This window comes from Panthera onca, chromosome A3 (genome assembly GCF_046562875.1).
Source record: "Panthera onca isolate mPanOnc1 chromosome A3, mPanOnc1 haplotype 2, whole genome shotgun sequence".
Taxonomy (NCBI): Eukaryota; Metazoa; Chordata; class Mammalia; order Carnivora; family Felidae; genus Panthera; species Panthera onca.
The window spans coordinates 91,176,000-91,193,350 of NC_138341.1; the positions used below are offsets into that span (position 1 = coordinate 91,176,000).

Sequence of the window (17,351 nt, forward strand, 5' to 3'; positions counted from 1 at the left end):
TGAGAGAGCACACACATGCAATGAATAAAGAAAGATTCTATGTACTAAAGAGACTCAGAAGATATAGCAACTAGTTGAATATATTAATCTTATTTGGATCTAATCAAACAAATGAACTGACATGTTTTTATATGTACATATGTATGTACATGTATATGTATACACAGAAACATTCATACACTAATTTATATACAACATCTCTACATTTATGCATATATTCACAAACATATGTTGAGACTTTGGAGAAATGAGAACATTAGCTAGGTAGTTGATGACACTAAGGAGTTCTTGTAAATTTTTTTAGGTATTTTTAATTTTTGAAGGTATATGATGAGGATTAAAAAGAGCTACCTAAAAAAAAGAGCTACCAACTTCTAGAGATTCATACTGAAATATTTACAGATTTAATAAAGGATGTGATGGCTGGGATTTGTTTAAAAACCATCTGTTTTGGGAGGAGGAGTGGGTGGAGTACAGAGAAAACAGGTTGGCCATGGGCTGATAATCAGTGAAGTTGGTTGGTGTGTACATGGGGTCCGTTGTCTACTTCTCTCCACTTTCATCTGGGTTTGAAATTTTCTATAATAAAAAGTTTTGTTTTGTTTTGTTTTCTTTAAATCAACAGGTGAAGATATAAGAAAGATGTTCTAGGTAGAGGGAAGTGCATGAGACCAGGCAAAGTGGCAGGGACATGTACGGGTGGTGTTGGGGCAATTCTAGCATAGTAAGGCCAGGAGATAAGTTAAAGGGGGCAGAGGCTTTATTACAAGGATCTTGAATGCTAATGTACAGAAAAACTTTACTTTGACAACCAATGGGCATTGTGGAAGAAAGGCCTTTGAGTGGAATATGACAATTTCAGAGGCAGCTGGGTCTGCGGACAGCATGGGGTGTGGGTGGAGGAGAAAACACTGCCAACACTGGGGGCCTGGCTCTGATGCACAGAACACTCTGTGCACGTTCAGCCACCCTCAGCGCAGTGGGGAGGGACCAAAGCCCTGCAGGAACCTTTAGGGTGGCACGAGCCATGAGAGCACTATGATTCCTGAGTTTTGTGTATTCCATCTTCTGACAAACCGATCATAAAGAGGCCACATGAGTAGTGACATCAGTAGCCAGAGGATTCTCAACCAGCAGTTCCTGTGCTGCTGTCACAGCAGATGATGGAGGCCTTCCCGAGGAGCACAGGTACTTAGAGACCCTGCTAGAAAGCATGTGCTCCTCACAGTAAGTACTTCCTATTTAACTGTGGGGGTCTGTGTGGGGGTGTCTGGAAGGTAGGGGTGACAAACACAGGTGACCTGTTTCCCTCTCACTTACTCATCGTAAGTACAACCATTCTTCCAGCTGTGGGTAGTTTTTCACTTTTCAGAAGACTGTGTTTAGGTAGGATTGTGGATGACAGATGGGGTTTCTAACACTGAGATGGCCTGAGACTGACTCCCAGAAGCAGGGGGAGAGCTCTGGGCTAGGGACACAGTGCTCAGAGCACAGCCCCCATGACCCAGGAACACTGAGATGGGGCCCCTAGGGCCCTGAGAGACAGAGCAGCTGGAAACCTCACTTGCTCAGGGGTCTCTGAGGATCACAAGCTGAGTACTAAGTACATCTCATTCACTGGTTTGGAGGCAGAGTGGGGCTCAGCTGGGAGGAGATGAAGGCAACAACAGCTGGCCTCAACATCTATTGCTCCTCAGGTCCAAGAGACAGGATTTACCTAAAACCATTTCTGAATAATTCATGGAAAAAGAGCTGTGAACAGCCTCCCAGAGAGAATCCACCCAGGAAGAGAAACAGCTAAAGCAGGTAATAATGAGGAAGGTGGGGGCACAAAAGTTGGGAGCAGGGCTGAGGATAGAGTTCTTGGTCCTCCCACTCTTTTGTGTGTGTGTGTGTGTGTGTGTGTGTGTGTGTGTGTGTGAGTTGGTGTTTGATTCTTGGTGCTTCTGTTGACAACAAACTAAATTTCAAAATCACTCTTCATACAGGTCATCCCTTCAGAAGCCATTCTCAACTTTTACTACAATCACCAGTTCTGTTATACCTGACACATCCCTCAGATTCAGGCCACCCAGAGAGCCCTCTTCAGCTGGTGGTCAGACCAAAGGTCTCCACGTCACTGCCCCTGGCCCCCAGACCTGGCAGGGTGCACCGCCGTCCAGCTTGGGGGCAGCCACTGGCCCCTGACACTTGCTGCCTCTGCCCATGCTGAATTGTTTCCACGTTGCCATTTCTAATTTTTCAAAAGACATGGTAAATAGAAATGTTTATGAAAAATCTTCCAAAATTATTCACATTGTTGTATTTTTGTAGAAAAACTATGAATGGTGCTCTCTGAGTGGACAGATACTGTTGCTCACCAAGTCCCTCCCCAGGGTCATTGGTGTGAGGGCCAGGATTACACTGGGGCTCATGATTATATCTCTCTGGAGAGGGTCATGTAGGCCCACTGTCCACACTGCAGACTTCAGGTTGGACTACAAGGCCTGATGCCCCATGTCTCATTTTCCTGAAGACAAATTTATGCTCTGAGCTGGTGTCTGCATGTGCTGAGCCCACTGTGTCTATCTCATTCTTCTGTCCCTCCTCTCTTGTCCCTGGCTTTCTGCTCACTCCAGAAGCAGTCTTTGCTACACATCACCTCCCCCACGGAGCAATGTCTAGGTCAGACGTCTGTGACAACACCTGCCATACTCCCTTTGGGATTCACGTGGGACAGGGCTTTGTCTCAACTGGTTTGCAAGTTCCTCCAGGTCAGGAACCAGTTCTACCATCCTTGCAACTCAGAAGATGCGTCCTGGATCATCCATCGAGTCCACAAGGGCTTGATGAATAGCTAATGATGTTTTGCTACTATAGGCTACAAATGAACCCTCAAATACATGTGACAAGAGCTGCACTGATGAAAACAAAACATTCTTTTTTTATCAATTAAGGGAAATTACCTGTTTAGCCATTAGCCTAGAGAGGTGGGTCATTTAAAAGCTCACCTATGTTAGATTCAGTTATTGAATGCTATGACTTTTTTTTTGATTCACAAATAATCTTTTTACTTAGGAAAAAGCTATTCCAGCCAGAAATTCTATATCCTATAGGGAGACAGCATATTTCCATATATGTGGTGATGAGGGTTGGACTTTCATCAAGCAATTTCCCAGTACTTCCTTTGGCACAAATAGCAAGCATTTTGTTCTCATCTAGAAAGTTTGTGCACATGAGCCAGTGGTAAATCAGCAAACTACTATGATCCTGCTCCCAAACAGGTAATTATTCCCATCCCATCATTATTTTAATTAAAGAGAATGATGTCTACAGATAATAGAAGCACTTTTTCCGCATGAGTCTGGATCCTGAAGGCTTTCTAACCTGGACCAGCAAATGTTCCCCACCCCAAGTGACAGTGATCTCTCAGTGCAACTGAAATTCACCCTGGGGTTGGAGAATCAGGCTCCAGGGGGACAAAAGCCAGATCTCCAGAGCAGAGGTAGCCTCAGCCCCTAATGCAACATCACCTGAAAAGTTTCAAAATAATTTGAACTTCCTCCCCCAAAACCAGAAAGGAAGGAAAACGGCATGTATCCAGCACTAGCACATGGTAAGCACGTACCAGGGACTTCCATGCATCCACCTGACAGGCATTTTGTGGGCACAGGAGAAAAACTGTCTTTGAATAAGCACTAAAGTATACCCAGTACTCTAGACAAGGAGAAGCCTTCCTTTTGTGAATACACAAGAAACTGGGTGCAATAACCTGGCCAGGGGATTGGGAAAGAGCCTCCTGTGGAGGTGTCATTAAAGATAAGACCTAAAGGGTGAGGAGGATTTCAGGGTCAAGATGGGAGGAAAGTGTTTCTAGCTGTCAAATGCTTTAGGGCTCTGAGGCAGGGAACAAGCAGGACAAAGGGCAGTGTAGCTGGATGGAGCAGAGGTCTGGGAGAGACAAGAGGGTGGGAATGGTGGCAGGAGTACTGGAGCCTGTCCTAACAACCTCAAGCATCCAGTGAGGAGCAGCAGGATGGAAAGGAGGAGCCTTCATATGTGTATCTGGGAAGGCTGGAGGCAGGAATCCTGACTGAGGTGCTGGTGGCTAGACTTCAAGAAGGCCCATGAATGGAGAGATGTCCAGGAGGCAAGTAGGAGGCAGAGTCAATAGGCCTGGGTGCTCTCTTGAATATGTATAATGAGGCAGAGGAGTGGAGAATGTGCAGATGAAGCACCCCTCCTTCTGACCTAGGCCCCTGGTGGACGAGATGTCACCAAAGTAGGAAACAATGGGTAAGGGATGGATTTGGAAAAGTTGAGGGATGATGATGATGAGTTCACAGATACCAGGTGAGCTAAATCCATGGGTGCCCCTGCTCCTACCCCTGCCCTGATTCCCACCATTCCAGGAACTGACCATGCTATCTTGGCTGTCACAGGCCAGGTCAGAGGGGTTAAGGCCCCTGGTGCAGCTTCCATTAATGAGAGATGGGAAGTTGATGGATGAATGCCCTGCCTCTTTGTCCCTTAGTGGGACAGTCTGAGGCAGGTGTTCTGCATACTCTATTAAGGCCCCAGAAGGCCTGCCCCCTCAATTGCCCAGAGATTATCTTACTGGGCAACATGACAATTGTTGGCACCTTCCCTAACCATCTCGTTTCCCTTCTCTGCTACTGGTGCTCTTGAATTTTTATCTTGGGACCTGCTTCTTGGAGAAGGAACCCAAGGCATCAGACTAATATCCCACAAGCCTGTGAGGTGCTAGCACCATTTCTATAGAGAAAAGGGAACCAAGTAAACCAGCTTATATGTCTACAAGCTCACAACACTATGATATTATTGAATGACTGAACTCGGTTCTCTTGTCAGAACTTAGAGAAGAGGTACCTATTTGCCTTAACATACCCAAACAGAAGCCATCTAAAGAGATGGAAACCCTCCTAGGCCAGCCACAGCAAAGGGAACATGCTGGCTTAGATGAACATTTTATTGATAAATACTATTTATTTATTTTTTTAATTTTATTTTTTTAAGTTTATTCATTTTTTTTTTTTTTTTGAGAGAGAGAGAGAGCACACAAGCAAGGCAGGGACAGAGAGAGAGGGAGAGAGAGAATCCAAGCAGGCTCCACGCTGTTAGTACAAGTCCAACATGAGGCTCAATTCTATGAAGAATGAAATCACGATAGCAGAAATCAAGAGTTGGATGCTTAATCAACTGAGCCACCCAGACACCCCGGATTAACACATTTTAAAACAAAAATTAAAAACAAGCCTATGAGACTGTTGATTCTCTTTGCAAATTCATAAGCTGCCTTATTCCAGGGACAGGGTGTGTAGGGTCATACAAGCTTCATGCCCTTGGTCCCCAAGAGAGTGATTCCTCACTACTAATTGATAAATTGGCAATGTGGGTCCATAGAGCAGTCTCAGGTAGGATAATATAAGCCTGCCCTCTAAAAGATGGATTCTCTCACGATGAGTTGGGGATCAGGTTTTCTGGCCTCTAATGCACAGGTTAAGACTGATTCACCAACTCTTCACCAAGAAAAATAAAGCCCCCAGCGGCCTCAGCAATTCCGGGGTCATGTCTCTGGTGGTGTCTTTCAAATTCTACAAGATCCTAAATCCTAACAGTGAATGATCTAAATACATACAGAGAGGATACTCCAGTGAGGCAAAGGAATAGGTAGGATTTGAACCCAGGTATATCTGTGTCCAGGTGGAGTCATAGTGATTCATCACCTGAGAAGCTGGGAAGCATGTCAGACTGTGGGCCTGCATCATCAGCATTCACATCTGAAGAGTATGCAATATTTCAGGAAGATCCTGGTTCTGTTGCTCTTTTTTGTTTTCATTAGTAGTTTCATTCATTTAAAAAATAATAGCATTATTCAGATATATTGCAGGCTGTAAAATTCACTACCTTTTAAAGTGCATAATTCTGTGGCTTGTAGTATATTCACAGAGTTGTGCAAGCCTCACTGTTATCTGATTCCAGAATATTTTCATCATTTCATATCCATTAGGCAGCCCCTCCCCTCCCCCATTCCTCCCTTCCCCGGCCCCTGGCAGCCACTAATCTACCTTCTGTCTCTATGGATTTGATTGTTCTGGACATTTTACATAAATGGAATCATGCAATATGTGGTATTTGTGTCTGCCTTCTTCTACTTAGCATAATGCTCTCAATGTTGCTGTATGTATCAGCACTTCACTCCTTTTATGCCTGAATAATAATCCATTTTAGGGATATACTGCATTTTATTTATTGCTTTCATTGGGGTATGGTTGTTACCACTGAGCTCCTATGTGCTACTGGGCTAACTCTTATTGCATCTCTCTTATTGAATGGTTGATAAAATAGTGAATTATTTTTCTGGCAAATATATAGTGAGAATGAAATTGTCTTAAGAACAAAACAAAACAAAACAAAACCCTTCAGTCTGCACTTCTGCAGGAAAAGGCATTTCATGTATGGCTGGGAACACATAGTGACAGGTGCCATAGATGTTTGGTAAGTAGAGATGGAGTCTCTCAAACACTAGCTGGACCAGAGAAGTCCCACTGACAGGCAGGCCATGTGACCTGCTAATGGAGAAAACACTGCAGGCTGAGCCTGCCTCCTCCCTGTGAAATGGAATACTCAGATACCCAAACACAGCAGATGCTTAGGTATATCAGAGTTTCAAGTCAGAATAAGGCAGCCCATGCTTCAGCCAAAGCCTCCCTCTTCCTCACTAAGAACAGGATCTGAGCAATTTTATGTTCTTTCTGCTTCTAGCCCCTACAACATACACCCTTTTAAAAGAATTCTAGCATGCTCCACCAGGAATTACGTACTATCAATACAGCAGAATTACACATGGACCTATCCGTGGAGAAATTGGGATTGTCTCTAATGTTTAATAGATGCTTTACTCTGAGGAAATAACTAGAAAAAATCAAATATAAATTTTGGGAACCAGTGTTGCAAGTATAGTGATTTCCAAACAAAGGCCTCAACACAGAAATAGAGACAAACGGAAGTACTCTGTCTCGTATTTTTCTTTTTTCTGAGTCTGTGAACAATTCTATATGTTTAATGATTCTGTCTCCTGCACCACCCCACCCCCACACACACCCCTCCCACAGGAAGATTGAACCATCTGCACTGTGGGCTTAGGATATGTTTAGTGTGGAGTAGAAGGAGTTTTACAAAGTAGTATCTAATATCTGTACTTCTGTGGCTGATTAAGAACCTTTATATGCCAAGGATTTTGTGTAGTAACAGTTACATTTAACACATAAAACAACCTTTAGAGAAGCATCTCCAAGTAAAAACGGAACAGAGCAAACTATGCAACTGATGTGGAAAATTAACTAATTAGCAGATTAGTTTAGCCAGAACGCTTGGGATGTGTGACAGGCATGGATTGCTCCTAACACTTTTAATCCCTTCTCATACAGCTCAATTAAGGAAACCATTAGGGCACCAGGTGCTGGGTCTTCCCTAAACCCCAGCACTGTTAGAAGCCTTTTGTGTAAACAGAAATACTTCCCTCCTGCTAAGCAAATGATATATGTGTTTCCGCCAGTGCCCAAGTGTTGAGAGAAAAGAGCTGCTTGCAAATCCTCATTAAAACAATTAAAGTTTGCCTTTGGCAGAAACTCATAGAAAAGCCTGTGATTTGGCAGTGGAGACAGTTAATGAAGCATTCAGAACCAGATCAGTTATTGTTATTTAACATTTAAATGGAACATTACAATTGCAAAATGCTGCATCATCGAACTTATCACTTGGTGACCTGGGACTTCCTGAGCACAAAGCCAATCCAAACTTCTGGTGAGCAAGGCTTTGTTACCATACCTCTGGGAAAGGATCCGCAGGAATTCTAAATCTTATTCATTAATGGTCAGTCAGAGAAGTGCAGAGGAAATGCTGTGGTACTGGAAATAAGAAAAACCTGTGTATTAGGGCCACTGCTGCCTATAAAAGTTCTGCCAACTTGCTTTAGTTTTGTGAAACTCCATCTCAGTTTTAAGAAAGATGTGGGAAGTGACTTCTTCACCAACAGAACCTACATACCCACTTCTACCAATTCCACCACTTTAGGAACATCCTCATCCTACAATCACTACCAGTACCTTCACTGCTACCACTTTACCACTACCACCATCACCACCACCACCATCATCTTCATGACCACCCATCACCACCACCACCACCACCACAATCTGCATACCACTGCCATCACCACTACCTTCAGCACCATCATCAATACTACCATCATCTCCATCACCACCATCACCACCTCTACCTTCACCACCTTCTTCACTACTACCTTCACAACCTTTATGACTACCACTGTCATCACGGCCACCATTACCACCACCATCACCATCATTCTCAACACTATACTACCACCAGGAACTGGCAAACTAGCCCACAGGACAAATCCTGCTTGTTTGTATTGCCCAAAAGCTAAGAATGATTTTTGTAAATTTTCAAGTGGCTGAAAAGAAGTATTTTCCAACACACATGAAAACCATAAAATATTCAAATGTCAGTGTCCATAAATCAATTTTTATTGAATCACATCCAAATCCATTCATTCATATATGCCTATGGCTATTCTGCACTAAAAAGGCAGAGTTGAGTAGTTGTGCAGAGGCCATATGGCTTGTAAAGCCTGAAATATTTATTATCTGGCTTTTCACAGAAAAAGTTTACTAATTCCATAACCCCTCCAATATCACCATCACCACCACCCACAATCAGTACCATCATGCCACCACCATTAACACCACCACTATCATCAGCACAAATAATGCCACCTCTACCATTACCATCAACAGCAGTGACACCCCCACCTCCAACTCACATACCACTCTATGGTTTGGAGATATACAGGCTGCCCATGTGATCAAAGAATTCAATGAGAAGACTGAATGTGGATACAGACTCAAGCAAGAATTCTTCCTCCCCATGAGTGAGTGACAGAGACAGAAAGCCTTGAAGGTATTCTTGTCTCTAAAATTCTTGTGGGTAACCCGATGCTTCTAGAGGGTGCTAGGATGACTTTATCTCTGAGAATTTCTAACCACAAGTCTGCACTCACACTCAGATTTCCCACTCTCAATGTGCCTTGAAAAATGCAATTGAACTCTTATTTTGGAGAGTTTGGGGCTGAAACCTCACACCCGGATTCTTGGCAGAGGCAAATGCAAATCCTTTCTGGAAGAATGTGTTAAAGACAGGCTTCAGAAGATGTCCATAGACAATGTTAAAAGAAACCTCAGTTTGAAATTAAACACATAAGGAAATAAGTCACAATTAGTAAGGGTGAGCAAAATTACCCAAATTAGGTCTCAATGACCGGAGCTATTGATATTATCAGATAAAGGTTATAAAATAAATGTGCTTAATATGTTTACAAATGAAGGAATTACAACTTTAGAAACAAAAAAAATACATTTGTCAAATTAAAACCTTAATGGGCAGAGTGTCACTTTTAGCATTAAAGCTGACTAGAGGCTCTGAGGGCTTCTCTTACTACAAAATAAGACCCTGGATTAGAATATACTTTGAGATACTGTTCGTTGTGAAGGAAAACATCAAAATTACCACCATCCTATAAAACATTTCTAGAAGGGGCAGAATTACATTGATTTACAATGCCAACGGTAACTGATAGTAAATTATATAGGCTTGGTAGAGAAACAAGATGAAGAAGTTGAGACTGAACCCTCATTCTCAGCTACGGTTCTTCATAAAAGTTCTCAAATTTAAGTATGCCTTAGAATCGCCTGGAGGGCTTGTTAAGTATAGATTTCTAGGCTCCACCAGCAGTTTCTTATTCACTGTGGAAGGGTATCAAAATTTTTTCATAGCTAAGCAGTTCCTGGGTGATGCTGATGATGCTGATCCAAAGATCACACTCTGAGAGCTGCCATTCTGTAGGTTCTGACATAGTTTCAAGTAAGTGATGAGCCCTGGCTACCAGCAGATATAGATTCAAACCTCTGTGGTGAAAAGATCCCCATATTTAACCACATAATCGAATCACACGATGAGCTGACAATTAAAGATCAGCATGCACAAAAGACTGCATGCATGTCACTGTGAGTGAGAATCAGTAGGTAAAAAATAGCTTTGGGCAATCAAAGATTTTAGGTAATGAAATCATAAGAATATAGAACAATTATTTATAAAATATTTATGGAAATATAGAAGAGATAGAAATATAAAAATGATTTATAAAATATTTACAGAAACATAAATAGAAATATTGAAAAATGAGCAAGTAGCAAGAGAGTATAAGTAGAAAAATAAAAATGGATTGAACTTCAAAAACTGAAAAAAAATTCAATTGAAATAAAAATATACAAGAAGAACTAAAATTTATAGAGCAAAAAGACACAGATGGAGGAAAAAAAAGATAATCTAGAAGGTGGACTCAAGAAAAATATAGAGATACCTCAGAGATATTGTGGGTTTGTTCCAGACCACTGCAAGAAAGTGAATGTGCAATAAAGTGAGTCAAGTGAATATTTTGGTTTCCCAGTGCATACAAAAGTTATGTTTACACTATACTGTAGTCTATTAAGTGTGCAACAGCATTATGTTTAAGCAAACAACAATGTACATACCTTAATTAAACAATACTTTATTGATAAAAATTCTAACCATAATCTGTGCTTTCAGTGAGTTTTAATCATTTTGCTAGTAGAGGGTTTTGCCTCAAAGCTGATAGCTGCTGACTGAACAGGGTGGTGGGTGTTGAAAGCTACGACCGCTGCGGCAATTTCTTAAAATAAGACAACCGTGAAGTTTGTCACATTGATTGACTCTTCTATGAATGATTTCTCTGTAGCAGATGATGCTATTTGATAGCATTTTACACACAGAACTTCTAACAACTGGAATCAATCCTCTCAAACCCTGCTGCTGCTTTATCAACTAAGTTTATGTAATATTCTAAATCCTCTGTTGTCATTTCAAAAGTCTTCACAGCTTCTACACCAGGAGTAGTATCCACCTCAAGGTATAACTTTCTTTGTTTATTCAAAAGAAGCAACTCCTTATCTGTGAAAGTTTACCATGAGATTGTAGCAATTCAGTCTCATCTTCAGGCTTCCACTTCTCTCACTGTTTCCACCACATCTGCAGTCACCTCCTCTGTTAAAAGTCCTGAACCCCTCAAAGTCATCCATGAGAGTTGAAATCAACTTCTTCTAACTCCCAATAATGTTGATATTTTGACCTCTTTCCATGAATCTCACAAATGTTCTTAGTGGCATCTATAGTGATCAAGTCTTTCCAGTAGGTTTGCTATTTACTTTGCCCAGATCCATCAGAGGAATCACCTTCTATGGCAGCTATAGCTTACTGAAATATTTCTTAAATAATAAAACTTAAAAGTTGAAATTACTTCTTGATCCATGGATGTTGGGTGAGCATGCACAAAAACATCAATCTTGTTGTATATCTCCATCAGAGGTCTTGGGTGGTCAGGTGCACTGCCAGTGAGCAATAGTATTTTGAGAGGAATCTTTTTTTCTGAGCAGTAATTCTCAACAGTGTGTTTAAAATAAACCATGTTGTGAAAGATGTGCTGTTATCCAGGCTTTCTTGTTTCATTTAGATAGAACAAGCAGATATAGCATAAATCTTAAGGGCCCTAGAGGTTTGGAATGCTAAATGAGCATTGGTTTAAACTTACATCCCCAGCTGCATTAATAAAGTCAGCCTGACCTTTGAAGCTTTGAAGCCCAGGCATTGACTTCTCCTCTCTAGCTATGAAAATTCTAGATGGCATCTTCTTCCAATAAAATACTATTTTTATCTATATTAAAATATATTGTTATTGGAGCCATCTTTATTAATTATCTTCATTACATCTTCTGGAGAACTTGCTGCAGCTTCTATAGCAATGCTTGCTGCTTCACCTTGCACTTTTACGTTATGGAGACAACTCTTTCTTTAAACCTTATGAACCAACCCCTGTGAACTACAAACTTTTCTTTTGCAGCTTCCTCACCTCTCTCAACTTTTACAGAATTTACTTTGCTTTGCTCTGAATTAGGCTTTGGCTCAAGGGAAGATATAATAAAGAAAAAGTTTGAAATATTGTAAGAATTACCAAAATGTGACAGAGACACAAAATGAGAAAATGGTGTTGGAAAAATGGTGCCAATAGACTTTCTTGACACAGAGTTGGCACAAGCCATCAATCTGTAAAAAAAATGCAGTACCTATGAGGAACAAGAAAATGAGGTATTCTTGTATTCAGAATGTATCATTAGCAGAAAAAAAAAGATAGAAAAATTGAATTGGTAGTTAAAAGAAGGGAGTTTGGAATAAGAAGATTTAACCTACTTCTCGGAGGAGTTCCAGAAAAAGAGAAGAATCTTGGGGAAAAGAGAAGTAATGCTTGAAGGAATGTCACCTATGATATTTTCAAAACTGATAGGTGGGGCGCCTGGGTGGAGCAGTCGGTTAAGCGTCCGACTTCAGCCAGGTCACGATCTCGCGGTCTGTGAGTTCGAGCCCCGCGTCAGGCTCTGGGCTGATGGCTCGGAGCCTGGAGCCTGTTTCCGATTCTGTGTCTCCCTCTCTCTCTGCCCCTCCCCTGTTCATGCTCTGTCTCTCTCTGTCCCAAAAATAAATAAAAAACGTTGAAAAAAAAATTAAAAAAAAAAAAAAAACTGATAGGTAAGAAAAATTTACTGATAAACACCACATCGACATGCTGTCATTAAATTGATGCAAACAGAATTGAAAGGCAATCCTAAATGTGGTGAAAGGTAAAGGGAAGATAATTTACACAGCAATAAAGATGAAAATGGTGACAGACATGGAGAATCATTGAAGCCAGAGGACAATGGACTAACATCTTCACTATATTGAGCTAAATCACCTGTTGACTTTGAAGAGTGTACAACAAAACTATCTTTCACAAAGTGAAATAAGACACTTAAAGATCAATAAAAAAACTGAGACTTAAACCAAAGGAATTTTAATATCTTTTTAAAAATGTTTACTTATTTATTTTGGAGAGAGAGAGAAAGATAGAGAGCACAAGCAAGGGAGGAGCAGAGAGAGAGGGAAACACAAAATCTGAAGCAGACTCCAAGGCTCAGAGCTGTCAGCACAGAGCCTGACACAGGGCTTGAACCCATGAGCCATGAGATCATGACCTGAGCTGAAGTCGGATGCTTAACCGACTGAGTAACCTTTCCTAGTAGTAGTAGTAATACTTTCCTAGTTGGGACCAAAGAATAATTAAAACAAAATGAAAACTTATTTAGAAATGAATCATACTGAACAACTACACATCAAAACTATATACAATGAAGTATTACTCAGCCACCAAAAAAAAAAAAAAAAAAAAGAAAGAAAAAAAAGAAATCTTGCCATTTGAAATGATATGGATGGAGCTAGAATGTATTATGCTAAGCATAATAAGTCAATCAAAGAAAGACACATATCCTATTATTTCATTCATATGTGGAATTTAAGAAGCAAGACAGATGAACATATGGGAAGAGGGGGGAAGAGAATAAAGGGAAACAAACCACATGAGACTCCAAATGATAGAGAACTGAGGGTTGATGGAGGGAGGTGGGTGGGGGATGGGCTAGATGGGTGATGGGTAGTAAGGAACTTGTGAGGAGCACTGGGTGTTGTGTAGAAGTGATGAGTCACTGAATTCTACTCCTGAAACCAACATTGCACTGTATGTTAACTAAAATATTTTTTTAAATAATAAAAATTAAAAAAAAGAAAACCAAACCAAACCACACAAAATACAGGTCAAAACCAAAGGATGCAGCTGAAGCAATACAAGAGAGAAACATAGAGGCTTAAACTCATTTATCAGGGAAATAAAGGCCAAAAAGTAAGGGGTTGACATCTAAATAAATACATTAGCTAAAGTAATAGTAAAAGGAAGTAATATATGTGACAGGTGGTAATAAAGATAAGAGCAGAAACTAGTGAAATAGAAAGCAAAGATACAACATGGAGAAACAACAAAGCCAGAAGTTTGCTCTCTAAAAGCAAGGCTCTAATAAGACTAACCAGAGAGACAGAGAATACATCCATAATGGGGCCCTGCTTCTGATGCAAGAGGAAGCACTGAGCACACATTATTTTTCTTCTGTCTCTTGAAGAAGACCTCATTAAAATGTTTGCAAAAGAATAAAAAAAGATTTTAATAGAAGTGAAAGTAGTAACAAATACTTAACAAAATAAAGACTTAAAAAGCCACAGTAGAGGAGGAGTGGTTCAAATTGCTGAAGGAAAGTCAGTGGAAGCTGCAGCCAGGACTTGGTGGGGGAGGTAGATGGTGGCCAAGGGGACAGAGACATACAGTCTGACATTGAACTTTCCACTACAACAACACATGTTGGAAAGACAACCAGCAAATGCCTTGAGAGCTGGAAGAAAAAAAACTTTTTTTCCTATTTTTTGGTTAACATTTTTAATTAAAAAACTTTTTTATTTGAGAATAGTTGACACACAATGTTACATTAATTTCTGCATGATCTCTCTTACATGTGAAATATAAACAAGTTGAACTCATAAAAGCAGAGTAGAATGATGGTTGTCAAGGATGGAAGGTGTGGGGGAAATGGGGAGATGTTGGTTAAAGGTTGCAAAGTTTCAGTTTAGAGCATAAGTAGGTTTTGGAGATCTAAATACAGGGTGGTGATGACAGCTAATGATACTGTATTGTACTTTTTGGAAATTTTCTAAGAAGATAAATCTTAAATTTCCCAGCATATGTGTGCATATGTGTGCACATGCACATACCATACAAAGGTAACCCAGTAGAGGTGGTGGGTAAGTCATTTAGCTGGACTGTGGTGATCCTTCCACAATGTATGAACATGCAGGCAGAAAACACTTTTTAATTTATGCACCCAACCAAACAATCATTCAAGTGTGAGCAAAAGCAAAAAAAGGAAATAAAACAACAACAAATATTTTCAGCACTCATAAAATTTTTCTCACATATACTCTCCCTAATTAAGTAACTTACAAATTCACTCTAGGGAAAAACAAATGATAATGGACACCAAGGAAGTGGATAATCAGGGACAAAAGATACAGTGAATAATTCCGGAAATGAATAAAAAAAAATCCCCGTATGGCAGCTGTCCATCAACAATCTGTCCAATTTATAACAAACATCTGTGGGCTTCACAAAGGCCATATTTCTGAGGAGGAAAGATCAAACACAAAGCTGGAAGATACCGGCTATTCTGGGAGGAAGACGCAGGTTTCTTCCCTCAATATTAAAGGAAAGTCATTTAGAAACTCCGGGAAAAAACTCCACACAGCAGAAAAATTGTATAAGAATTCCACGGATCTAAACACAAAAGCAAAACAAAATTTCCCATTATTTTAAGCGGCTATGAAATATAAAAGAATGCACTTGATCTAGATACTCAAAATATTTTCTTTCTTCTAGTATAGGTGGTCATGATACAGGAAACCAGAAGAGAAGAAATACTGTTTTATCACTATAACTTGGGTTTATAGTCCTAGCATTTCTAGAAGCATGATAATAACTGTTTAATAATTTAACATTTGGAATCTATACAATTAAAAAGCAGATTTTAAAGGTTACCAGTCCTGACAAAGTCACCATCAACTCCATAATCATAATTGTCATTTTGACCAGACACCTAAATGCCAGACACTGTGCTAAGATCTTTATGAGGCTTATCATGTTTAATTTTCTAAATAACCCTGTGAAGTAGGTATTGCTGTTACTTCACTTCACTGATGTGCAAACTGGGGCACCAAAAACCTAAGTAACCTGCTCAATGCCTTCCCCCTGTAAGCAGCAGAGCCGGAATCATGTCCGGGAAGTCTGATTTTAGGGTCTGACTCATAGCCATTAAGCTAGACTCACTTCTAATGTAAAAGTGAGGACATAGCCAACCTCCATGGGAAGGTAAATGGGAACAAGGGAAGCAGCGTGAAAAAAACCTGCCACCCACAGCCTCATCCTGCCTCATAGGAAGACAGGATATGGAAGTTTAAGATATAATAGGAACCTATGGGAGAACTCAAAATTATACAACGCCAGAAAGTTAGAGGAGGGGAGGAGATGGGGAATAGTGTTAGTGAACTAAATTATAACCCTGAGTGACCTAAATTCTACCTTTTCAAAGCAGGAAACCCATTGGACAGAATATAAACTCAACAGATCAAGAAATAACTGGATGAACATAGCAGTCAAGGCATGGCATAACTGTCAAAAGAGAAAGGTGAAAAGGAGTTGCCTCTGGGAAGCAGGTTGGGGATATGGCACAATATGTTAGGAATCGAGGTGAGAGGTTTGGAATTTTCATTATTGATTTTTGCATACTACTTAATATTTTACCTGAGCTTCTTATCCTAGTCAAAATAACCACAAACAAAAATATTTTTTTAATCATTTCATCATGGAGAAACTGGAAGCCTCATATATTTCTGGTAGAAATATAAAATGTCATGGCCCCTGTGGAAAACAGCTTGGTGGTTCCTTAAACATTAGACATAGAATTTCCAGAAGATCCAGTAATTCCATTCTGGGTATATACCCCAAAGAACTGAAAGCAAGGTCTCAAAGAGGTATTTGTAGACCCATGTTCATAGCAGCATTATTCACTATAGCCACAAGATGGAAGTGACCTAACTGCCTACCGACAGATTCAGGGATAAACAAAATGTGAGCTACCCATACAATGGAATATTATTATTCAGTTTCAAAAAGGAAGCGACTTATGCTACAACTTGCTATGTAGCACAGCTTATGTAGAAACTTGCTACAATATTGATGAACCGTGAAAATATTATGCTAAGTGAAATAAGCCAGACACAAAACAAATACTATATGATTCCACTTACATGAGGTACCTAGAATAATCAAATTTATAAGACAGAAAACAGAATGGTGGTTGCGTGGGACCAAAGCAAGGGAGAAATGAGTACACAGTTTCAGTTTGAAATGATGAAAAAGTTCTAGAGATGGTTTGTGGGCAATGTGAATGCACTTAATGTCATTTCACTGTATACTTTAAAATAGCTAAAATGGTAAATTTTAAGTGATGTATATTTTACCATAATAAAAAAAAATGACTTTCTTTAAAAACATAAGCAATAACTTTGGTGTCCAAGCCAATGAGATATGGTACCTTTGAACTGATTTGGGTTTAATATAAATTGGTTCTTTCACCATTTCCTGAAAAATACAAGAAACTTACATGTTAAGTCTGACCACAGTCTTTCAATCTAGCACTGCTGTTGTCCTTATTTTAAATGGTATATAATATATAAAATATTATTAAATAGATATCTATAATTGTATTTAATACATATAGTTAGGCCCC

General features: G+C 40.0%; 1 protein-coding gene across 8 annotated transcripts in view; it reads right to left on the reverse strand.

Moving 5' to 3' along the window:
- Positions 1-17,351, reverse strand: part of SYNDIG1 (synapse differentiation inducing 1) — a 180,782-nt gene that overhangs the window by 113,980 nt on the left and 49,451 nt on the right. Inside the window, exon 2 of one of the 8 annotated variants that reach the window (XM_060610662.3) lies at positions 7,831-7,910. The exons of the other annotated variants lie outside the window; for them this stretch is intronic. The gene's annotated coding sequence lies outside the window, so the exon portion shown is untranslated. The remainder of the gene's footprint in view (positions 1-7,830; positions 7,911-17,351) is intronic. 8 annotated transcript variants of the gene reach the window in all.